Source organism: Salvelinus namaycush, chromosome 8, assembly GCF_016432855.1.
Source record: "Salvelinus namaycush isolate Seneca chromosome 8, SaNama_1.0, whole genome shotgun sequence".
Classification (NCBI taxonomy): Eukaryota; Metazoa; Chordata; class Actinopteri; order Salmoniformes; family Salmonidae; genus Salvelinus; species Salvelinus namaycush.
In genome coordinates this window covers 16,361,474-16,386,982 of record NC_052314.1, presented here as the reverse complement: position 1 = coordinate 16,386,982, position 25,509 = coordinate 16,361,474, and the positions used below count along the sequence as shown (strand labels likewise).

General features: G+C 41.1%; 1 long non-coding RNA gene and 2 pseudogenes across 1 annotated transcript; 2 read left to right on the top strand and 1 right to left on the bottom strand.

Moving 5' to 3' along the window:
* Window positions 1–77: 77 nt before the first annotated feature.
* LOC120052044 lies at window positions 78–1,222 on the top strand (annotated as a pseudogene).
* Window positions 1,223–3,087: 1,865 nt separating this feature from the next.
* On the bottom strand, window positions 3,088–4,065 carry LOC120051795. The gene is made up of 3 exons (XR_005477323.1): window positions 3,803–4,065; window positions 3,642–3,724; window positions 3,088–3,371 (listed from the first exon to the last, which is right to left on the bottom strand). It is a non-coding gene; the product is annotated as an uncharacterized LOC120051795 (long non-coding RNA).
* A 5,099-nt stretch (window positions 4,066–9,164) lies between these two features.
* Window positions 9,165–23,195, top strand: LOC120052440 (annotated as a pseudogene).
* Window positions 23,196–25,509: the final 2,314 nt, after the last annotated feature.

Below are 25,509 nucleotides of genomic sequence, written 5' to 3'. Positions count from 1 at the left end.
ATTTAATGAAAGGGCAGTTGGCTTTGGCTTTTTTTTTTTTATATATATATTTCTTATTTTAAGTAATTGATTCTTAAATTTGTGTAATTGTCCTTCTCCCAGTGACAAGCCAAAGCCCCTCCCCTGCTTCCTCCAGGACCTATGCTTTTCTGTGTGAGCTGCAGGAGTTCCTCAGTGCTGTCCAGCCACCACAGATGCAGTCACAACCACGGGCTGCTCCGGTCCCGCTGTATACCTTGCATTATCTCCCCACCCTGTCCCTTGGGGTGTCGTCCAGTGAGACCGTCCTGGCCGGGCTGCTCAACTCCTCAGCTCTCACGCTGTTCTCCTTTCCCACACTGGGCTCTGTTCCAGGGGCATCACAGGGAGCTGGCCCTGCGGCCTGCCCTGCTGGAGGTGCTCAGGCAGAGGCTGGAGGAGGTTGTGATCCAGATGAGGACGGAGGAGGTGGGCAGGGATGGACGAGCTGTGGAGGCTCCGGGAACTATGTTCTTCCCAAAGAAGGTGAGGAACCACCAGCAGGTGAGCGGGCTTCAATGTAAATTCATGATACATCTCTGTGCATTACCATGTCATTTAAAGTATTTTTTTCTTTCACACCCATAGGTGTGGAGAGGGAGCAGCAGGCCAGGAGGTCCCAGGGAAGGGACACCTGTGTCGGCTGCACAGCCTCACCGTGTCCCTGGAGAAATTCCGGCTGGCTCATCTACAACTACCAGGGAGTCTGCCGCTTTCCCCTGACCAACGGTAACAACCAGGTCCTCCTTCTGAACAGCCAGGTCCAGAGGGGCCCTGGAGCGCTCACCTTTGTGTGCCTATAGACAATGAGGACCTCAAGGTGGTGGAGTTGGATCAGGGTGGAACCAAGATCTCCATCAAACCCAACATGGTGGCCAAGGAGTGTGGTTGCCACTGTTTCCTCCATGTGGTCCAATGACCGTAATAATGGCTAGGGCCAGGCCAACTGAATGGGTGGACCATTACTCATAAGTCAATTTTGTTTAATGTAAATACATCACCACATCTAATTCTCCATTTGTGCTCAATCATGTTCTGCCAAATATTAGCTGATTTTACATTTTAATACACTTTGTTACTCGTCAATTTCAAACTCAATGGCACAATGCATATATTGGATCTTTCAAATACCATTTGATAATTATCAATTTGCATCCAATGAAAAGGCATATTAAAGGCAAAAATAATATTTATTTGAATATGAGATGGGAACCAGCAAATGTTATTCATTTGTATTGATTTTTGTATACCCTCTAAATATGAAAAACATTTATGCAGACAGATTATGCATGATCAGATAAGACTGTGTATGGGTCTAATTTAAAATCATTGTGAAGTATGTGTGACTTACTTTTTGACTCTGCATTGTTGGGAAAGAGCCCGTAAGTAAGCATTTTGCTGTTAAGTCTACCCCTGTTATATTTGGTGCATGCGACAAGTAAAATTGTATTTGATGTTTGGTAATTGTTCTGTAAATTGGTTCTTTCTACAGTAGTAAACCAGAATATACAGTGGGGAGAACAAGTATTTGATACACTGCCGATTTTGCAGGTTTTCCTACTTACAAAGCATGTAGAGGTCTGTAATTTTTATCATAGGTACACTTCAACTGTGAGAGACGGAATCTAAAACAAAAATCCAGAAAATCACATTGTATGATTTTTAAGTAATTAATTTGCATTTTATTGCATGACATAATTATTTGATACATCAGAAAAGCAGAACTTAATTTGGTACAGAAACCTTTGTTTGCAATTACAGAGATCATACGTTTCCTGTAGTTCTTGACCAGGTTTGCACACACTGCAGCAGGGATTTTGGCCCACTCCTCCATACAGACCTTCTCCAGATCCTTCAGGTTTCGGGGCTGTCGCTGGGCAATACGGACTTTCAGCTCCCTCCAAAGATTTTCTATTGGGTTCAGGTCTGGAGACTGGCTAGGCCACTCCAGGACCTTGAGATGCTTCTTACGGAGCCACTCCTTAGTTGCCCTGGCTGTGTGTTTCGGGTCGTTGTCATGCTGGAAGACCCAGCCACGACCCATCTTCAATGCTCTTACTGAGGGAAGGAGGTTGTTGGTCAAGATCTCGCGATACATGGCCCCATCCATCCTCCCCTCAATACGGTGCAGTCGTCTTGTCGCCTTTGCAGAAAGGCATCCCCAAAGAATGATGTTTCCACCTCCATGCTTCACGGTTGGGGATGGTGTTCTTGGGGTTGTACTCATCCTTCTTCTTCCTCCAAACACGGCGAGTGGAGTTTAGACCAAAAAGCTCTATTTTTGTCTCATCAGACCACATGACCTCCCATTCCTCCTCTGGATCATCCAGATGGTCATTGGCAAACTTCAGACGGGCCTGGACATGCGCTGGCTTGAGCAGGGGGACCTTGCGTGCGCTGCAGGATTTTAATCCATGACGGCGTAGTGTGTTACTAATGGTTTTCTTTGAGACTGTGGTCCCAGCTCTCTTCAGGTCATTGACCAGGTCCTGCCGTGTAGTTCTGGGCTGATCCCTCACCTTCCTCATGATCATTGATGCCCCACGAGGTGAGATCTTGCATGGAGCCCCAGACCGAGGGTGATTGACTATCATCTTGAACTTCTTCCATTTTCTAATAATTGCGCCAACAGTTGTTGCCTTCTCACCAAGCTGCTTGCCTATTGTCCTGTAGCCCATCTCAGCCTTGTAGAGGTCTACAATTTAGCCCTGATGTCCTTACACAGCTCTCTGGTCTTGGCCATTGTGGAGAGGTTGGAGTCTGTTTGATTGAGTGTGTGGACAGGTGTCTTTTATACAGGTAACGAGTTCAAACAGGTGCCGTTAATACAGGTAATGAGTGGAGAACAGGAGGGCTTCTTAAAGAAAAACTAACAGGTTTGTGAGAGCTGGAATTCTTACTGGTTGGTAGGTGATCAAATACTTATGTCATGCAATAAAATGCAAATTAATTACTTAAAAATCATACAATGTGATTTTCTGGATTTTTGTTTTAGATTCCGTCTCTCACAGTTGAAGTGTACCTATGATAAAAAATTACAGACCTCTACATGCTTTGTAAGTAGGAAAATCGGCAGTGTATCAAATACTTGTTCTCCCCACTGTATATACTTTGATAGAATAAACACCCTGGCAAACTGACATTATTTGATTATTCTTTCTGAAAATGTCAGCCTATTTGTTGTATGCCTCTACCATTCTCCATAATGCTCTCTTTCTATCATTCCTTCACAGCCCTTTGTCAGACACATCTCTCTTTCTGATCCTCAAGACTCCCCCTCTTCTCTCTGGTTTTCCTTTTGTTCCATGGTCTGATCCCCAACTCAGCAAGCTGTCCCACAGAGAGGCTGCAGGCTGGAGGGCGAGAAGAGGAAACACCAGGCACACAACATAAGGTTCCAAAGCAGAGCACTTATAACTAACACACTGAATAACAAATGAGAAGGACACAGAAAATACACTGAGTGTACAAAACATTAGGAGCACCTAATGCTCTTTCCATGAGACTGACCAGGTGAATCCATGGCAAAGCGATGATCCCTTATTGATGTCATGTTGCAACTCAATATTAGGAATGTGATCCTAATGTTTGGTATACTCGGTGTAAGCTATAAGTCCCTGTACCTGAGCTGTGCCATCTGGCTGTGGATCTGTGCCTCCAAGTAACATCTGAGTAAGATCATTCTCTAGAAATATTTCCAGAGCATCTAAACCACAAGAGATAATGCATGAGCTAGTCTGTGTGCATTGATTATATTTTTAATATCATATGTTTCAACACTCACCATGTACTTCATTCACCCCTGAGCTCACAAGCACAATGATGATGGCCAACACTATGCAACGGTTTAGAGTAATGCCTTTCCATGGGTTCTCAACCTCCTTCAAACTTTGGATGGACAAAATACCTTCATATGACACTAGAAGTAGACAGTAGTAGGTCAACACGGGACAAAATATACTATTACTGAATGTAGAAATGGAAATGTAATGAATAAGGATTTTATTACTGCTAAGACACTCCAATGATGATGTTCTGGATCTGTTGTGTCCTGTAAATTCAGGTAATATTGGGGTTTTGTTAATGCAAGATATTTGAAAGGTAAACTTATTAAACATCACAGTGACGGTATAGATTAAATCTTTTACTTTCAGAGTGTTTTAACTCAACTGAACATTTGCTCTAAAATCACATGGGCAATGAGGACTGAGCACAAACAAGGATTGGGGTTATGGTGCCTTCCCGAAAGTATTCATACCCCTTGACATACTCCACATTTTGTTGTTACAGCCTGAATTCAAAATGGATTAAATAGTTTTTCCTCACCCATCTACACACAATACCCCATAATGACAAAGTAAAAACATGTTTTTAGAAATGTTTGCAAATTTAGTGGAAATTAAATACAGAAATATCTCGTTTACTTAAGTATTCACACCCCTGAGCCAATACAGCGGTAATTGGCAGCAATTACAGCTGAGTGTCTTTCTGGGTAGGTCTCTTAAAGCTTTGCACAATATTTGTACATGATCTTTTTTTAAATTCTTCAAACTCTGTCAAGTTGGTTGTTGACCATGGCTGGACAGCCATTTACTAATCTTGCCATAGATTTTCAAGCCGATTTAAGTCAAAACTGTAATTAGGCCACTCCAGAATATTCAATGTCATCTTGGTACTGTAAGCAACTCCAGTGTATATTTGGCCTTTTGTTTTAGGTTATTGTCCTGCTGAAAGGTGAATTTGTCTCCCATTGTCTGTTGGAAAGCAGACGGAACCTTTTTTTTTTTTTTTTCTTCTTCTTCTAAGATTTTGCCTGTGTTTAGCTTTATTCTGTTTTTTTTTATCCTAAAAAACTCCCTAGTCCTTGCCAATGACAAGCATACCCAAAACATGATGCTGCCACCACCATGCTTGAAAATATGAAGAGTGGTACTCACTGATGTGCTGTTGGATTTGCCCCAAACATAACAATTTGTATTCAGGACAAAAAGTTAATTTCTTCTTCACTTCTTTGCTTCTTTTAGTGTAGTGCCTTATTGCAAACAAGATGCATGTTTGGAATATTTTTATTCTGTATAGGCTTCCTTTTCACTCTGTCAATTGGGTTAGTATTGTAGAGTGACTACAATGTTGTTGAGCCATCCTCAGTTTTCTCCTATCACAGCCATTTAACTGGTTTAAAGTCCCCAGTGGCATCATGGTGAAATCCTTGAGCAGTTTCCTTCCTCTCCGGCAACTGAGTTAGGAAGGACGCTGAGGGGAGGACTGCTCATAATGACTGGAACGGAGCAAATGGAATGGTTCCATTCCACTAAGCCCCTGCTCCAGCCATTACCATGAGCCCGTCCTCCCCAATTAAGCTGCCACCAACCTCCTGTGTTTTGTATTGACTGGGTGTATTGATACACCATTCAAAGTGTAACTAATAACTTCACTATGCTCAAAGGGATATTCAATATCTGCTTTTTGAAATTGTTACCTATCTACCAATAGGTAACCGTTGCAAAGCATTGGAAAACTTCCCTGGTCATTGTGGTGTTTGAAATTCAATGCTCGACTGAGGGACCTTACTATTATCTGTATGTGTTAGGTACAGAGATCATGTTAAACAGTATTATTGCACACAATGTCAGTCCATGCAACGTATGTGACTTGTTAAGCAAATTTCTACTTCTGAACTTATTTAGGCTTGCCATTACAAAGGGGTTGAATACTCTTACTAATTTCAGCTTTCCATAATTCCACTTTGACATTACGGGGTATTGTGTGTGTATACCAGTGACACAAATTCTCAATTTAATACATTTTACATTAAGGCTGTAACACAACTAAATGTGGAAAAAGTCTAGGGGTGTGAATACTTTCTGAAAGCACCATGTTAATGCTGATGTCGAGGACACGATCAGTCGCAATAAAGCATAGACCAATAAAACATTTCTTAAAATAGACATCAGTCAAATAACAGTCCTTGTCAAATTATTCTCAAACTACATTCTAATGCAAACCTATAAGAACTCATAAATGACAGAATGAGACTTACCTGTGTTGACCTTTTTCTCCTATGGAGGGAGAAGTTTGTGGATATTGATTTCAATTCACTGGTACGTGTCTTATAGCCTGCCCTGCTTTAGATGCGTTCGTCCCTGACAGGCAGGCACAGCTGAGAGCTTTTGGAAAAAAATACAAATATAGCACTGGAGAGATTTAAAGTCCATTCGGAAAGTATTCATACCCCTTCACTTTTTCCACATGTTGTTATTCTAAAATTGATCTTTTGGGGGTGGGGGGGAGGGCTGAATCAATCTACACACAATGGTCTCTACACAATGAGGACAGTATTTACAGCAGATACTGTTTGCTGTGAATTATTAGTAACCTTGTGACCCATTCCATACTTCTGTTTGTCATGAACATCCAGGAGGATGGACTTTGCTATAAAATGCTCGTTGATGAGTGTTTTCATTGAGAGGGACATGATTTTAGAAACTATAAGAGGAAATTGTTTGTCACACCCTGATCTGTTTCACCTGTCTTTGTGATTGTCTCCACCCACCTCCAGGTGTCACCTGTTTTCCCCATTAGTCCCCGGTGTATTTATCCCTGTGTTTCCTGTCTCTCAGTGCTAGTTCATCTTGTTTTACCAAGTCAACCAGTGGTTTTTCCTAGCCCTCCTGGTTTTGACCCTTGCCTGTCCTGATGCTGTATCTGCCTGCCTGACCACTCAGCCTGTTCTGACCTTGAGCCTGCCTATCCCCTTGTACTGTTTGGTCTTGGACCTGATCACTGAACCTCTGCCTGTTCTGACCTCGAGCTTGCCTGGTACTGTTTGGTCTCTGACCTGGTTTATGAACTCTCGCCTGTCCCCGACCTTCCTTTTGCCTACCCCTTTTGTTATAATAAATATTGCTCAACCATCTGCCTCCTGTGTCTGCATTTGGGTCTCGCCTTGTGCCCTTATAGTTTCTATAACTTTGTACAAGTAAGTAGTCACTGCGCCCTTGAGTGAGGACCGAAAGTGTCAGCCTGATGGAGCTGCCCCTTTTTGAACAAACTATATAAAATTATGGGTTAAGAATTAACATAGCAGACTAGAAAGACTTCAAGCTGCAGCTCACGTTTTAAAGTGGTTTGAACTCAATCTCAACACAAGGTAGAGATGATAAAGTCACCTCCCGGACAATCACTGGTATGGCTGATTAGCTGTCCTAATAAAAGTATCTAGAAAAGCAAACTGAAGTGGAACCATTCTACTACTTGGCTCAATCCACCGTAGTACGCTACTCTTATCACCCCACTGGGAACCATCTACACCGCTGCCTATCCAAATCTTCAAAGAAGCATTTTTCAGAGCGAATGGAAGTAAAATAAACACAAGTCACCGGATACCGGATGACTGCAGAGGAGAACAACAGTAGAAGACGGGTGTGGACCTCTTTCGGACAATCAGAGCCTTACAAGCGTGCCGCAAAAAGGCCCAACACTCTTTCCAAGAAGGCCTGATTCCGACAGAAATACACAAAGAACCTAGGCATTTACACGTAAATACATTCATGATTTCTTACTCCAAGCGGGCGGTGGTTCGTGTGCAAAGTATATTATTACTGTGAGAGTAGTTTCTAAATGTACCAAAGTATTATGTCTCTGTCTCTCTGCCCACCTCTATCTCTTTTGTACAAGCAGCCATGTTGTCAGTCCGCTAGGGACCTGTTTCTAATGTATTAAGTGTGTATGTCTATCCTGTGTTACCATTTAATTAGCTAGTAAATAAATAATTAAACCAAATTGTGTAGTACTGAATCATAAGTAAGGCTCAGGTTTTTGCAGATGCATGAGGTTACGACTCATCATAACCTCGTATCAAATCATCAATCTGAAAAGTTGACTGTTTATGGATGTGATAGGTAAGTTTGTTTTAGTTTTTAATTCGGGGAGATGGTAACTCTTTAAAGCCTCTACGGGGTGGATGTCCCTAAACCGAGACGGTTGTTGCTAACGTGTGCTAATGTGACTAGAATGACGTTGTATACAACAGCCAACTTTCCGGGACATGGACATGTCTTATATGGCCAGAAAGCATAAATTATTGTTAATCTAACTGCAGTGTCCAATTAACAGTAGCTATTACAGTGAAATACCATGCTATTGTTTGAGGAGAGTGCTCAACAACAACAAAAACTTATCACGGCAACTGGTTTGATACATTCATCTCTGAAGGTAAATGATGTACTTACATTCAGTAATCTTGCTCTGATTTGTCATCCTGAAGGTCTCAGAGATAAAATGTAACAGTTTTATTTGATACAATCAATGTTTAATTCAAATGTAGGAACTGGGATCTACAGTTTGACCCCACTGCTGTCTCTGGCTCCACACCCACCCCGCTCTGGCCAACTAGATTTGTGAAAGTTAGTGTATAAGCTAATGATCCATCATGTATGACATTTCTGTAAATGTACATTTTTTATTACCATAGCATTTTTGTATGTTCTCAATAGTTATGTACTTAAATGTATACATTGACCAATTCGGCACATTTGGGCAAACTCCTGGCAGACTTAATACAAAATATTGTGCAGTAATGTAATTATTCACTGGATCAGTCTGAAACTTTGCACACACACTGCTGCCATCTGTTGGCCAAAATCTAAATTACACCTAGACTCCTATCTGAAAGTATGGCCTTTCTCTTGCATTTCAAATGTTTTTTTTGTTTGTATTATCTTTTTACCAGGTCTAATGTATTATTTTCTCCTACATTCATTTCACATTTCCACAAACTTCAAATTGTTTCCTTTCAAATGGTATCAAGAATATGCATATCCTTGCCTCAGATCCTGAGATACAGGCAGTTAGATTTGGGTATGTCATTTTGGGATAACATTTTTTTTAAACGGTACGATCCTTAAAGAACCGCTCTTGTGGTCCCCCAAATCCTAATGAGTTAATTGTTACATGATTAATTTAATCGGGTAATAATGAAACCTAGTTGATTAGATAAATAACTCATCAGATTAATGAAAGTAAAGTCACGACAATAGAGATCCTATTAAATTATTGTAATTCCCAATTCTATGGTTTAATTCCAAAGTTGAATTCATCAAACGTCATGGTTTTAGGACACTCCCTTTTCTTTGTGACTGCTGACTCGAGCAGCCCTCCCTTTATGCTCTGGCAGCCTGAGCCTACGAGAAAAATTATTTGGTGAGGAGAGAAGCAAAAGGGATCTGCAGTCTTGGACGCTGTTGGCCTTATGGTTAAATCCAACCTTCAGACGATATTAAATAGCCACTGTTTTGTCAGAGAAAAAGAGAAAACCACATCCACAATGCCAGTTAACGAACTGCCCGGTAATAACCCCGAGAGTGAAAGGTAAGTTGAGATAGTGTAGTAATTGTCAGAAGGACTATGATTACTCATTGAGTCAGTAGCCACAGAGGCCTAGCTAACTGAAACGTAACGTTACTCATAGCACAACTTGTTTACTGTTTTTACAGTTGATATTATGTAAGTCAGTGGAACAATATTGTGCTGAACTGCCTTTTTATCTCAAAGTTGACTATATTTAACTCTAATCGAAGTCTGTATAATTTATTAAAGTTGGTTGCGGTTTATTTCGAACAAATTGTCATTTAGCATTATGCTGACGTTGGCTAACGCGTTAACGTTAGGTAGCTAGTTAGGTTACCAGCTAATGCTAACTAGACAGCTCGTTCTATAACTAGTTACCTTTGGCTTTGTCAATGCACTGTTTAACGCCAATTGCATAATTTGCGATGCATTAATAATCCAACTAACGTTAGCCACGGCAACATGTTTTCACAATAATGTTGGGATAATTGGAGTAACACCTTATTTCGTCGAATGTTCTGGAAGACGTTTGTCGACGTTGGTAGCTAGAAACGTAGTGACAGTACGTTTTAAGCAATAGTCACACAGCCAGTTAGCCAACGTTAGTTAGCTACTACTAGCCATTGCGGCAAATATGTAGCTTGCAACGCTTCAACACTTGTAGCATCTCACCTGCAGGTATCATTATCATATCTGTGCACTCACATATGTTTGGCCAATAAAAACCCTTGACGACTTGACTAGGTCGACAATATACTTTCGACCTAGGTTAGCTAGGTAACATGAGTGACAACTAATTAACTTACCTATTGGCTCAGTTCCCAGTCAGTACTTGTGCCTAAAAACCAAAGTACAGGATGTGCAGTCTAAAAGTAGGTTATTTAACTAAAAACAACCCAGCTAAGGAACAGCAGTGTACACTAACCCTATCAGAATGTACATCCCTTCTCATCTGTGGTAATTAAAACTAGTATAGACCAATAAAGCCTAGACAGCACTAAAGACCTTGCCCTAACACAAGTAGGCTCACCATGGAGTATTTTCCATTGATTATTCTCAATAGTTGCACATCGTCATGATTAGCCTCGACAGTCTGAGTCTCACTAAGTACAACTACTGTTGACTTGTGTAGTATGGTTATAGTATTCTATCAGAATGGACACAGCACTATTTGCACGTTTTGATCAAGTCTGTGCCCAATGGGTGTGAAATGCTGTTATGGTTTTTTGCATGGGTGGGGCATTGAGCAGCTGTCTGTTACTAGAGGAAGAGGGCTCTTGAAACTAAGTCCCCAGCACCACCATTTAAGTGCTTTGAGTACAGGCTGCAAGGTGTCCATAACTGCCCCAAAATCATTCCCCTTTGGCCAAATATGTAGTCTAATTTCTGCCAGGCAGTATTTTTCCACATCAGATTCATTCAACTGGTAAAGGCTGTTACGCAAGTGGTGGACTCATCTCCCACCTGACTAAGCCAGCTGTCAAGTTAAGGCGCTTCATGAATGGTTTGTGTCTGGGGATTTTGAGGAATATTGTGAATGGTGTAGAATAGCAGTGCAGTTGAATCTGTGGGAACAATTTACAGGTGTAATGTGAATGGCCAGGGATTTTACATAAGGATGCAAGTTGGGTATTATTTGCAATTATCTGGTCAGGTTGTTTCCAAAGGATCCTCGTTCACTAGAACCACAAGTGATTCCAGTCAATATACCGTAGAAATGAGTGATGAGCCTATGACGTCTCTCATACTTAATATCACTGTTACTCTGATTTTGAGCTCCAAGGTTGACAATGGTTTTTACTTTGATTTCACATGTCTGCTCCACATATAACACTGGAGTGGTGTTTGCGTATGAGTCTGTGAACAGTAACACCACCGCTAATGGGTTATGGGTTTTGTTCCCGTTTGGGGCTCGGAGAATAGACCTACTCTCAGCTCTGCTAGCGCAACTCCAACAGAAAAGCTTATTATGGACAAGATCACACTGTTGTGGCTTAGGCAAAATGGCTGATCAGTGCAGTCGGTAATCTGGCACATGTCTCAGTGATGTAAGAGGTTGGACTTTTTGTCGCTAGTGCAGACTTGAATTAGGTTATGAACTCCACCTGTTTTTTGCCACCCTCATTTTTAGCCCGGGTAGCTGAAATTGTTCTCAGTATTTTTCCATTAACGTTGTTTCCCGAAATGATGCCGACAGTGGCACTTGTCTCTTCCCCCATAGGCTACTCCCACTGTGACAGTTCACGCTGCTTAATCAGTGATATGTCAACAGGGAATCAGTCACCATGGCAGCCATCTCTGACAACCAAGCTGAGTGAAGGCAGTTATGTTGTTTATTGAATCATCACCAGGGACTGAAACTAACATTTTGGTCCACTAGCCACTGTGGCAGGTATATTCTTTTTTTACTAGCTATAATTTATTTGCTATATTTACCCCAAAAACCACATACGGATGAGCATGCTTTGAAATGTTTCTATAACAATGCATGTATTAATAGTAAGAAGTGATGTGGTACAGTGCCTTCTGAAAGTATTCACACCCCTTTACTTTTTCCAAATGTTGTTCCACACTGAATTTTGAATTGATTAAATAATGTTGTCACTGGCCTACACACAACACCCCATAATGTCAGTGGAATTATCTTTTTAGAAATGTATACTGAAGAAAAATATAAATGCATCATGTAAAGAAGAGTTCCATAAGCACAAAAAGCTTATTTCTCTCAATTTGTGCACTATTTTGTTTACATCCCTTTTAGTGAGCATTTCTCTTTTGCAAAGATAATCTTCTATCCACCTGACAGGTGTGGCATATCAAGAAGCTGATTAAACATCATGATCATAACACAGGTGCACCTTGTGCTGGAGACAAAAGGCAGCTCTAAAATGTGCAGTTTTGTCACAGAACACAATGCCACAGATGTCAAGTTGAGGGAGCGTGCAATTACCATGCTGAGTGCAGGAATGTCCACCAGAGCTGTTGCCAGATAATTGAATGTTAATTTCTCTACCATAAGCCGCCTCAATGTCATTTTAGAGAATTTGGCAGTACGTCCAACCGGCCTCACAACCGCAGACCACGTGCAACCAGGCCAGCCCAGGACCGCCACGTCTGGCTTCTTCACCTACAGGATCTTCTTGGACCAGACACACGGGCAGCTGATGAAACTGTGGGTTTGCACAACTGAAGAATTTCTGCACAAACTGTCAGAAACCGTCTCAGGGAAGCTCACCTGCATGCTCGTCGTCCTCAACAGGGTGTTGACTTCACTGCAGTTCTGTGTCGTAAACCGACTTTAGAGGGAAAATGCTCACCTTCAATGGCCATTGGCACGCTGGAGAAGTGTGCTCTTCACCGGTGGATCCCGGTTTCAACTACTGAGCAGATGGTGTCATGTGGGCTAGTGGTTTGCTGATGTCAACATTGTGAAAAGAGTGCACCATGGTGGCGGTGGGGTTTTGGTATGGGCTGGCATAACCACGGACATGAATACAATTGCATTTTATTGATGGTAATTTGAATGAAGAGATAACATGACGAGATCCTGAGCCCCATTGTCTTGCCATTCCTCCGCCATCACCTCATGTTTCAGCATAATGCACAGCCCCCATGTCGCAAGGATCTGTAAACAATTCCTGGAAGTTGAAAATGTCCCTGTTATTCCATAGCCTTTATACTCACCAGACATGTCACCCATTGAGCATGTTTGGGATGCTTTGGATCGACGTGTACGACAGCGTGTTCCATTACCCGCCAATATTCAGCAACTTCACACAACCATTGAAGAGGAGTGGGACAACATTCCACGATCAACAGCCTGTTCAACTCTGAAGGAGATGTCAAGCTGCATGAGGCAAATGGTAGTCACACAAGATGCTGACTGGTTTTCTGATCCACACCCCTTTTTTTAAGGTGTCTGTGACCAACAGATGCGTATCTGTATTCCCAGTCATGTGAAAGCCATAGATTAGGGCCTAATGAATTGACTGATTTTCTTTATATGAACTTAGTGAAATCTTTGAAATTGTTGCGTTTTTTTATATTTTCAGTGTAAAATGAAAATCTGAAATGTCTTGAGTATATAAGTAAGTAACTAATTTTGTTATGTTAAGCCTAAATAAATTCAGGAGTAATGTGCTTAACCCCCCAGAGTTGATTGACACTCCGGTTGATTTTGTTTTTGACCCTCTTTGCCATTTTATGAATGTGTTATTCAATGTGTTTCTATGGGCTTTAGTAGTAAATGCCAATATCAATATTTTATCAATAAAAAAATAAAATATTTATCTGATACCTAAAGGGGTCCTAAAATCAAATACCTAAATGATCCATTGTATGACCATTTTTTAAACAATTCCTGATAAAATAATTTATATGTTGAAAGATAATGATTCAATAATTCCATTCTGAAACCATATAATTGTATGAAATTGATTAGAATCATAAAATTATAATCTGATGTGTGTAGTTTTAGTCAGAATTAGATTAAACAATGTATCTGTATAGTGGAAAAACAGACTGTCTGAGCAAGGCGTAGCTTAGGATTTGAACTTGTATGTGTGTGCCGAAGAAAAAAACAGAACAATTAAACTGTGTTTGAACTGACTTGGCTAGGCCTCTGAGAAACTTATGATAGCATAGGGAGAACTTCTCAAGGTTTCCCTAATCTCGGGGAATGGAACTGTCGGCTGGGTAGTGATACACAGTGGTGAGAACTATGGAGAAGGATAAAACTCACCTACTGTTTGTGTGGAAGTATGTGCGCAGCTATAAAAATGGATGTCTTTGTATAATGGACTTCAGAGCATTCTCGTGAATAAACTGTATCTTTTTGCATAAGCTGAGTCTTTGACTAATTCTTATTAAACCCATGGTCTTACAGATCTCGGGGATTGGTCAGAGCTATTGATTGTCAGTTATTATCATTGGGATTGAAAATTCTCGTGACAATTCCATATGTCAGTTTAGCACCCCCCTTCCCCCAAAGACATTAAATATCCCTTTGAGCATGGTGAAGTTATTAATTACACCCAGTCACTACTAAGATACTGGTGTCCTTCCTAACTCAGTTGCTGGAGAGAGAGGAAACTGTTCAGGGATTTCACCGTGGGGCCAATAGTGACTTTAGAACACTGAGTTTAATGGCTGTGATAGAACTGAGGATCAACAACATTGTACTTACACCACAATACTAAGCTAAATGACAGCTGGGTGTCCTATACAGATTTTTTTTTTTTTCATAACATCCATCCGGTTTGCAATAAGGCACTAAAAACTGCATCAAATTTAGTAAAGAAATTAACTTTGTCCTGAATTTTGGCTGCATCATGTTATGGGTATGCTTGTCATTGGCAAAGACTAGGGAGTTTTTTTTAGGATAAAAATAAACTGAATAGAGCACAGGGAAAATCCAAAAGGAAAACCAGGTTGTCTGCTTTCCAGCACACTGGGAGACATTCATCTTTCAGCAGGACAATAACCTAAAATACAAGGCCAAATATACACTAGAGTTGCTTACTAAGATAATAATTGAATGTTCCTGAGTGGCCTCATTACAGCTTTGACTTAAATCATATTAAAAATCTATGGCAATGGCTGTCTAACAATGATCAACAACCAACTTGACAGCTTGAAGAATTTACAAAGTATGTACAACAATGCTGTTTTCACTTTGCTTCTTAATATAAATTCAAGGGGGAATACCTAGTCAGTTGTACAACTGAATGCATTCAACTGAAATGTGTCTTACGCGTTTAATCCAACTAAACTCAGCAAAAAAAAGAAATGTCCTCTCACTGTCAACTGCGTTTATTTTCAGCAAACTTAACATGTAAATATTTGTATGAACATAAGATTCAACAGCTGAGACCTAAACTGAACAAGCTCCACAGACAAACAAAGGGGGATCAAAATCAAAAGTAACGGTCAGTATCTGGTGTGGCCACCAGCTGCATTAAGTACTGCAGTTCATCTCCTCATGGACTGCACCAGATTCTCATGGACTGCCAGTTCTTAATGTGAGATGTTACCCTACTCTTCCACCAAGGCACCTGCAAGAACCCGAACATTTCTGTGGGGAATGGCTCTAGCCCTCACCCTCCGATCCAACAGGTCCCAGATGTGCTCAATGGGATTGAGATCCGGGCTCTTCGCTGGCCATGGCAGAACACTGACTTTCCTGTCTTGCAGGAAATCACTCACAGAACGAGCAGTATGGCTGATGGCATTGTCATGCTGGAGGGTCATGTCAGGATGAGCCTGCAGGAAGTGTACCACATGAGGGAGGAGGATGTCTTCCCTGTAACGCACAGCGTTGAGATTGTCTGCAATGACAACAAGCTCAGTTCGATGATGCTGTGACACACCGCCCCCAGACCATGACAGACCCTCCACCTCCAAATCGATCCCGCTCCAGAGTACAGGCCTCGGTGTAATGCTCATTCCTTCGACTATAAACGCAAATCCGACCATCACCCCTGGTGAGACAAAACCGCAGCTCGTCAGTGAGGAGCCCATAGGCAAAGTTGTTGCCGGTGATGTCTGGTGAGGACCTGCCTTACAACAGGCCTACAAGGCCTCAGTCCAGCCTCTCTCAGCCTATTGCGGACAGTCTGAGCACTGATGGAGGGATTGTTTGTTCCTGGTGTAACTCAGGCAGTTGTTGTTGCCCTCCTGTACCTGTCCCACAGGTATGATGTTGGGATGTACCGATCCTGTGCAGATGTTGTTAGACATGGTCTGCCACTGCGAGGACGATCAGCTGTCCGTCCTGTCTCCCTGTAGCGCTGTCTTAGGCGTCTCACAGTACGGACATTGCAATTTATTGCCCTGACCACATCTGCAGTCCTCATGCCTCCTTGCAGCATGCCTAAGGCACATTCACGCAGATGAGCAGGGATTCTGGGCATCTTTCTTTTGGTGTTTTTCAGAGTCAGTAGAAAGGCCTCTTTAGTGTCCTAAGTTTTCATAACTGTGACCTTAATTGCCTACAGTCTAAGCTGTTAGTGTCTTAACGACGTTCCACAGGTGCATGTTAATTAATTGTTTATGGTTCATTGAACAAGCATGGGAAACAGTGTTTAACCTGTTTGGGGTGCAGCCCGACACCGGTACACTTATGACAACATCCAGCTCAAGTGCAGGGCGCGAAATTCAAAAGATATTTTTTTTTAATATTTAACTTTCACACATTAACAAGTCCAATACAGCATATGAAAGGTACACATCTTGTGAATCAAGCCAACATGTCCGATTTTTAAAATGTTTTACAGGGAAGACACTATGTAAATCTATTAGCTAACCACGTTAGCAAAAGACACCACTTTTCTTACTCCATCAGTTTTTTACTCCATCAGTAGCTATCACAAATTCGACCAAATAAAGATATAAATAGCCACTAACCAAGAAACAACTTCATCAGATGACAGTCTGATAACATATTTATTGTATAGCATATGTTTTGTTAGAAAAATTTGCATATTTCAGGTATAAATCATAGTTTACATTGCAGCTACAGTCAGAAATTGCACCGAAAGCAGACAGAAAAATTACAGACACCAACGCCAAATAACTAAATACTCATCATAAAACATTTCTGAAAAATACATAGTGTACAGCAATTGAAAGACAGGCATCTTGTGATTCCAGACAATATTTCATCAAGTGTTTTACAGCGAAAACACAATATAGCGTTATATTAGCGTAGCCACAATAGCCAGAAACACTTGGGCGCCGACGACCAGTTCACATGCACAACAGATATTAGAAATAGCATCATAAAATGTTTCTTACTTTTGGTGATCTTCCGTCAGAATGTTGGACAAGGTGTCCTTTGTCCAGAACAGTCGTTGTTTGGATCTGGAACGGCGAATTTCCCTCTTGATTTAGCATGGGCACTTGCCTAGTGGCACGGATCTCTCCAACGTCAACAAAGTCAGAGAACGGAACACGGCAAAACTCCCGAAAAAACTATATTGAAAAAACATACTTTACGATGATATGGTCACATGTATCAAATAAAATCTAAACCGGAGATGTTAGTCGTCCATAACGACAGCTAAACAGAAGGCAAATCCATGTCCCCTTTCGCGCGCTCCAGAAACAGGAAATGGACGGTCACGTCATACAAAGAGCTTTAATTCCACCTCAGACCAAGATAAACACAATTTCTTCTCTCACCGCCTCTTGACAACCAGGGGAAGGTGTATGAAGTGTACGTAGACTCTTACGTATCATGCCCATGTATAGGCAGGAAGTTGAACAGAGCATCGATTTCTGACATTCCACTTCCTGGTCAGGAAATGTGCTGCAAAATGAGTTCTGTTTCACTCAGAGAAATAATTCAAACGGTTTTAGAAACTAGAGTTTTCTATCCAATAGTAATAATAATATGCATATTGTACGAGCAAGAATTGAGTAGGAGGCCGTTTGAAATGGGCACGATTTAACTGGCTACTCAATACTGCCCCTTGCAGCCATAAGAAGTTAAACACTTTACAATGAAAATCTGTGAAGTTATTTGGATTTTTACGAATTGTCTTTGAAGACCAGGTCCTGAAAAAGGGACGTTTCTTTTTTTGCTGGCTTTAGAAAGGTGTGTGGGCTTCCTTAATCGACATCCACGTCATCGGTGCCCGGGAACAGTGGGTTAACTGCCTTGCTCGGGGGCAGAACAACAGATTTTTACCTTGTCATCTCAGGGATTTGATCCAGCAACCTTTTGGTTACTGACCCAACGCTCCTCTAGTGTTATATAATTACACTACACTATTAGTTTGTGTTTGTTACATCTGCAAACGGCTAGTTTCTTAGCGAGTTGAGCTTAAGTTGTTAGCTGCTAATGCTAATTGATAGTTAGCCGGCTGAATAGCTAGCTAATAAATGTACTGCGTCAGTGCAAACGTAACTATCTATACAGCCTGATAATTCCAGTGATGGTGTAGACCTAAATCAGCATGTGCAACCGTATCTTCTAAATCAAAGAGGAATACGCGAAGCATGAGTATGTTAGCTACTAGAGGTCGGCCGATTAATCGGAATGGCCGATTTTAATTAGGGCTGATTTCAATTTTTCATAACAATCGGAAATCTGTATTTTTGGACACCGATTTGGCAATTTTTTTTTTTTTACACCTTTATTTAATCTTTATTTAACTAGGCAAGTCAGTTAAGAACACATTCTTATTTTTAATGATGGCCTAGGAACGGTGGGTTAACTGCCTTGTTCAGGGGCAGAACGACAGATTTTTACCTTGTCAGCTCGGGGGATTCAATCTTGCAACCTTACAGTTAACTAGTCCAACGCTCTAACCACCTGCCTCTCATTGCACTCCACGAGGAGACTGCCTGTTACGCGAATGCAGTAAGCCAAGGTAAGTTGCTAGCTAGCATTAAACTTATCTTATAAAAAACAATCAATCAATGACTGTCATTGCTCCAATGTGTACTTAACCATACACATCAATGCCTTTCTTAAAACAATATACAAGTATATATTTTTAAACCTGCATATTTAGCTAAAAGAAATCCAGGTTAGCAGGCAATATTAACCAGGTGAAATTGTGTCATTTCTCTTGCGTTTATTGCACGCAGAGTCAGGGTATATGCAACAGTTTGGGCCGCCTGGCTCTTTGCGAACTAATTTGCCAGAATTTTAGGTAATTATGACATAACATTGAAGGTTGTGCAATGTAACAGGAATATTTAGACTCATGGATGCCACTCGTTAGATAAAATACGGAACGGAATAAACGTTTTGTTTTCGAGGTGATAGTTTCCGGATTTGTCAAAGGTATATGGTTTAGAGAGAAACAGTCGACGCGTTATAATTCCTGTAATAACTTGCGGCTGAACTTGAAAGGGGTTCCTTCGTTATTTTACCGTTCATGTCTTCCATAGAGAATGTCTTGATCTACTTCAAATAAGGTCTGTGTTTCGCGGAGGAGCAGTCTGACCGGGGACCATGCAGACAAGCTTTGCTTTCTGCACTACAACCTAAAACTTAACTGGGAATATTGAAGACCCATGAAAGCTGGTGGTTCGTTTTTAACATATGTTCTCATGTTATTTGAGACTAAATTGATTTTATTTATGTATTATATTAAGTTAAAATAAAAGTGTTCATTCAGTATTGTTGCAATTGTCATTATTACAAAAATGTGTGTGTATGAGATATATATATTTTTTAATCGGCCTATTAATCGGTATCGGCTTTTTTTGTCCTCCAATCGGTATCGGCGTTGAAAAATCATAATCGGTCGACCTCTATTAGCTACATGAAGCAGCTAAGAGAACATTCAATGTAGCCAAAGATTATAGATTCCCATAGTCAACACTTTGGTTCTTACACGGTCACAATATCTCCTCCCTGGTATTTTTCTTCGTTGTCATGTCAAACACTGTATTCAAAGTGCCCGCTATTATATTCTAACTATAGAATTAGAATAATCATTATATTTCCATGATTCCAACAGTTACCCAAATGTTTTGCTCCAAATCGCAATTGCAACATTTGGTTAAGAATAAGGCCTAGATTGTTTGCCCAAATCATGCAGCCCTACATGGCAGTGTGGAAATTTTTTCAAATGAGCAAAAGAAATGGATAAATGCAAAACTATTTATGGTTTTATACGGTTCAATTCAATCAAAATGGAGAAAGACCCATTGAAATCACTTAGAATGTATGTGTTGCCACCCTAGGGTCACGCACCACTTATAAAGTAAATTTAGAACTTTCATTATTAGAATACCGCTATACTGTCCAATTTCTTTTAAACACAGTGATTATTATATTTTGGCCATATCGCCCAGCCCCAGACTTGGGTGTGAATACGATATTTCTTTATTTTATTGTCAATAAATATGGAAACATTTATAAAAAGATGATTTCACTTCGTCATTATAGGGTATTGTGTAGATGGGTGAGGAAAAATGTATTTAATCCATTTTGAATTCAGGCTGTCACACAGCCAAGTGCGGAATAAGTCAAGGGGTATGAATATATTCTGATGGTGCTATATATTGCTCAATGTAAAAGTTGTATGACTCCTTTAGTAATAATGGCTCTGTTCTTCTGTGTTCTCCAACACCTCCAGTCAGAGGCGGTGTTCCCGCTGTTGCAGTAACCCCTGTCCGGGGCCTCTGTGGTGTTCCTGATGCCCCTCGCCCACCCCTGAAGATCCCAGGTGGGCGAGGAAATGACCAGCGGGATCGCAATCTTTCAGCTAAGCTATTCTACTCTGTGAGTCCACGCTCCTTCACATCCTCTGGCATTAGGATGCCTACCTGTGTCAAACCTCTCTTCGTACCTGCTCATTTCTAAAAAAAAAAAGAAATCTTGCAGGATGCTCGGTTGCTGGTTCTTGAGGAGCCTCCACCCATCAACGGCAGAGTGCGTTTCCTGCTCTTTGAGCCCCGTCGCTCAGTGGGCAAGCACTGTGTCTGGAGGGGGGCGCTGAAAGGGAGGAACATCTACATCGAGATCCCCCCTGGAGCTCTGCCTGAGGGCAGCAAAGACAGGTCAGTGATCCAATGCAAATGCAACCTCTCTTTTGTCCTCTGGTTTCCTACATTCTCCTTTTCAGCTCATTTATCACCTGATTTACTTAAAGGAAAATCCACCCAAAACAACATTACTTTAGTTAATTAATACTAATATGTGAGAACAATAGTTTCATTTTGGCGGTATAATGAGGTTGGTAGCAACGTGGTAAATTGTGGGAATCTGTTGCAGCTCAAGTCGACTACAAAATCCGCAATGCTATCTTTATGGGCTGGCTAGGTAGCTAGCTAGAAAATGTAGCTACACACAATAATCCCAAAGATAATATCAGCATGTAAAGTAGCTAGTCAGTGCTGTTTGTTTAGGCAATTCATGTTCAACCTGCAAATCGATGTGCCTCAGTGGAGTCCAACATTCACAACTACAGATATACTTTTGAGGAGATGGGGAAACTTTGCCCATGCTACGTCAATGGGCCGTGTGGTGCATTCTGGGCGATTCTGGGACAAAGAGCGCTCTCCTTCAAGGAGTGAATGGGAGTCTTGCCCGCAATCTAAAAAACAACAACATTGGCACAAATTTTGTCAACAAGAAGTACAACATTACAAATATTTTCAGAGATGTAAGATAACTATCTGTAACGTCGTATAGCTTTGGAATCGAGACATTACGTACTTTCGCGGGAAATAGGCATGTTTCTTGACATACAATCCCTTCTCAAAGTGAGAGTATGTGACGATTAGCTTAGCAACTTTGTGATGCAGCATGACAACGTGAACGCGATTGGTAACCGTACCCATGCAATGCACCCTTGACTAAAGAGGCAGACATATAGGAAAATTTGCTAGACCCTCTGTTAAATTACAGTTTTCTCGAGGTAGGAATATCGCAAAAAATATGATCAATGGCTCATTCGAGAAAAGGCATCCTCTCGAGTTACGACATCGGCCAGTATTGAAATCTGTCATGTATGATAGACGTTTTCGCAAATCTATAAGTCGTTTCCTATTAACTTTCAGTGTAATGAGAGCGACTTTATCACAGTACTACATCATACTGGCCGGATTTCTGCCTGCTTGAACGCCAGTAACTCAGATGCACATGAAATGACCCCGGGAATCTATAGGACATCAATGAGATGTACAAAAACAATATAACGTTCAAAACGGGTGACCCTTTAACAAAAGGAACATCTCTATGTGGTCCAGGTATCCTCATGAAATAGTGGGCATTTACTCTTTTCTCTATTGTTCCTCAAGCAAGCGGAGGCCAATGACATCACCAATCCCCATTAGTCCAACTTGAATGCCCTACTCTTTCTGCAGTTGTCTAAAACCTTATTTTGTTCAAAATGTATTTTTTTACCCTTTAGTGTGTGTATTTTACTGTATTAAGTTATACTTGGGATATTGCTTTACAACAGGAAACCTTTTTTAAATTGTTTATCGCTGGATGATGTCTTGTCTTTAAACCAGTTTACATGGTTGTTTCTTGCTAGATGGACTGTTTCTATTGCACTGCCTTAATAGCTCATTGATTTACTTCCCTTCTCCAGTTTCGCTCTCCTGCTGGAGTTTGCGGAAGAGAAGCTGCAAGTTGACCATGTCTTCATCTGCTTCCATAAGAACCGAGACGACAGAGGTAAGTCCCTGTGTGTGTCCAGTCAACCCCTCTTTTTATACTTTCTTTTTTTGTTATGAGTCTTCTCACACTACCTTCTCTCTCGCTCCAGCATCTCTGCTGCGTACCTTCAGCTTCCTGGGCTTTGAGATTGTGAGACCAGGTCATCCCCTCGTCCCTACCCGTCCCGACGCTTTCTTCATGGCTTACAGCATCGAACGAGACTCCTCTGACGACGAATAACTGATCACACACAAGTTTGCTTTTATGTACCCTTCCCCATCCCACTCTATCACTTAAAGAAAATGCATATTATCAAAACTCAGTAAGGTTGAGGTTTCCTGTGAAATTGTTTTTGTTGATTACCTTTGATGTGCTGTATTACAATGACATTTGCACTAGTGTATAATGTTAAACCAGGAATGTACACATCTGGAAAATGTTTCCTCACCACTGTAATAATTTCCATGTGTAGTGCTGATTTCCCACTCCCCCATCCACCACAATGATAATCGCTAGGATGTAATATATATGGTAATTTCCATGCTGCATACTCATGTAACTAGTTGTTTTTTTCTGGCTATTTGAAGTTGATTTTCATGTTTAAAAAAAAAAAGTGTGCATGAATTTTTGTTTTAGTTTTGATTCACTTGACTGAAATCTGCATGTAACAAGTGCGCGAATAAAAGTGCTCACCTTAAGTGGATTTTGATTTCTAGTTATGTTGTATGGATTGGATACAGTGCAGTGATATGTAAAGAATTGTACAACAAGTACAATTTTGGGATATGTAGACCAGAGGGTTATACCAGTTGTAAAAGCAGCATCTTTTAAAATTGATAGACATCAGTCTCGGTGTTGAATTTCACCTAGTGCACTGTAAGTTGATATTTTAAAATCATTACTGTGTGCTAATGGGGCTCCTTGGATCCAGGAAAGGTTAAGTGCATATACACTGAGTATAGAGAACATTAGCAACACCTTTCAATTTTTTTTTTTTTTACCTTTAAGTAGGCAAGTCAGTTAAGAACAAATTCTTATTTACAATGACGGCCTACACTTTCCATGATGTAGACTGACCAGGTGAATCCATGTGAAAGCTTTGACCCCTTATTGATGTCAATTGTTAAATTCACTTCAATCAGTGTAGATGAAGGGGTGGGGACGGGTTAAAGAAGGATTTGTGTGTCAAGGACTGCAATGCTGCAGTGTTTTTCACATTCAACAGTTTCCTGTGTGTGTCAAGAATGGTCCACCACCCAAAGGACATCCAGCCAACTTGACCACTATGGGAAGCATTGGAGTCAACATGGGCTAGCATCCCTGTGGAACGCTTTCGACACGTAGAGTCCATGCCCCGACAAATTGAGGCTGTTCTGAGGTCAAAAGGTGGTGCAACTCAATATTAGGAAGGTGTACATTTGATTCGCTTTAATTTGGGCTTTTTGATATGGAGTTGATATGTGGTTAATATCCTTGGAAAACCCTTTAATGGAGAAAAAAGCTAACCTTTTATGCATTCCAGATGTTCTAGATACATGAAGGTTTAAAATCATCCACATTTTACATTAGAGGATCAGTGAAGCAGTGAACTTTAAAATATTTGAAATATGAGTATTGCTGTGAGTAATGTCAACTTCCAGTCCACTGTGGTCTAGTCTTAGTTGTGCTGTGGTCCTCGTCACAGTCCCGGAGTCAACGAAGGAGAGGTACTGCAGACACAGTAAGTGTTACCTATCTAAACTGAGCTGGTCCTGAATCAGCCCTATCTCTGCCAGCTTCAGCAACAGAAGGGCCTGCTTGACTGACAGTCAGTTGTGCAGAGTGAAAGGTCCAGTGGGATTCAGCTTGAAGACCTTAGTACGTGGACCCCAGAGCAGAGCCTGCAGGATCCAAACTATGTCTGCTATCTGTAGCCCATTACACCTATCCTGAAGCCAAGAGACGAGCTGGAGAAGCCATGATAGATATGGGGCGTTCTAGGTGGCATCATCTGAACTCTGTCTGCTGAGAGGTAGCATTGTCAGGGAGGTACAGGCAGTACTCTAGCAATGTTCAGAACTGAGACTGGATGGAGCAGCATGAACAGTAAGGTTATGGATCAACACCACATTAGAGGCTCCCCAATTTCTCCATAGGGTCTGAATCACTCCCTTTGCTTTTTCGTACTCTAAGAACTCTTCAATTCTTCCACTTTCTCCTTTATATGACACAGTGCCGGCTTTCTCCTTCTTTATATGGCACTGCCCACTTTCTCCAGCGTTATATACCACAGTGCCTGGTATTGATTGTACTTTTTTATAATTTTCCTTTCCTGCTGTTTCCTCTCCTTGTTTTCACCCCTTGGCCATACCAGTAAGAAGCTCTGTGCCCTCACGCAGGTGGCTGCGTTGCTGAATAGGTGTTGCAACACCAAGGCCAACTAGCAGCAGAATACTCACTTGCCTCTCATAGACTAGTAGTTCAAAGCTCTGCTGGACCCTTCCCCCTTGTAAAGTCTTCCAAAGTAGCCTCTGGTTGGTAAATCTCTCCAGGGTTGGGGAGTCCGTTACACGTAAGGGATTACAAAAAACGGCAACTGTAATCGGTTACGTTACCAGCAAAAATATTGTAATCAGATTACAGATACTTGTGAAAAACTAGATTACTTCGAGGATTACTTTTAAATTCAGAAATTATTTTTGAGAAAAATATGACACTTCTCTCTTTTCTCAATGACATTCAAATCAACATTTAAAAAAGGCGCAAATTAAATTTTGTTCCACCTGGGTGAGTCTGACAAATCAGAGACCACTACAGTATGACACCAAATGTTTTTAATCGCGGGAAAAGAGCAGGAATAGGCTTTTGTAGGCTACAGTCCAAACTATGTCTTCCAATGGTGCGAATGCTGTTGGCATCCAAAGATTATCCAACTTGAATAAATGCTTGGAGGTAAGGATGAGAGCAGTGGTGTAGTCTACGGCGATACGGATATCACTTATTATTGATATCTACAAAGCGCATTGATGTGAATCACA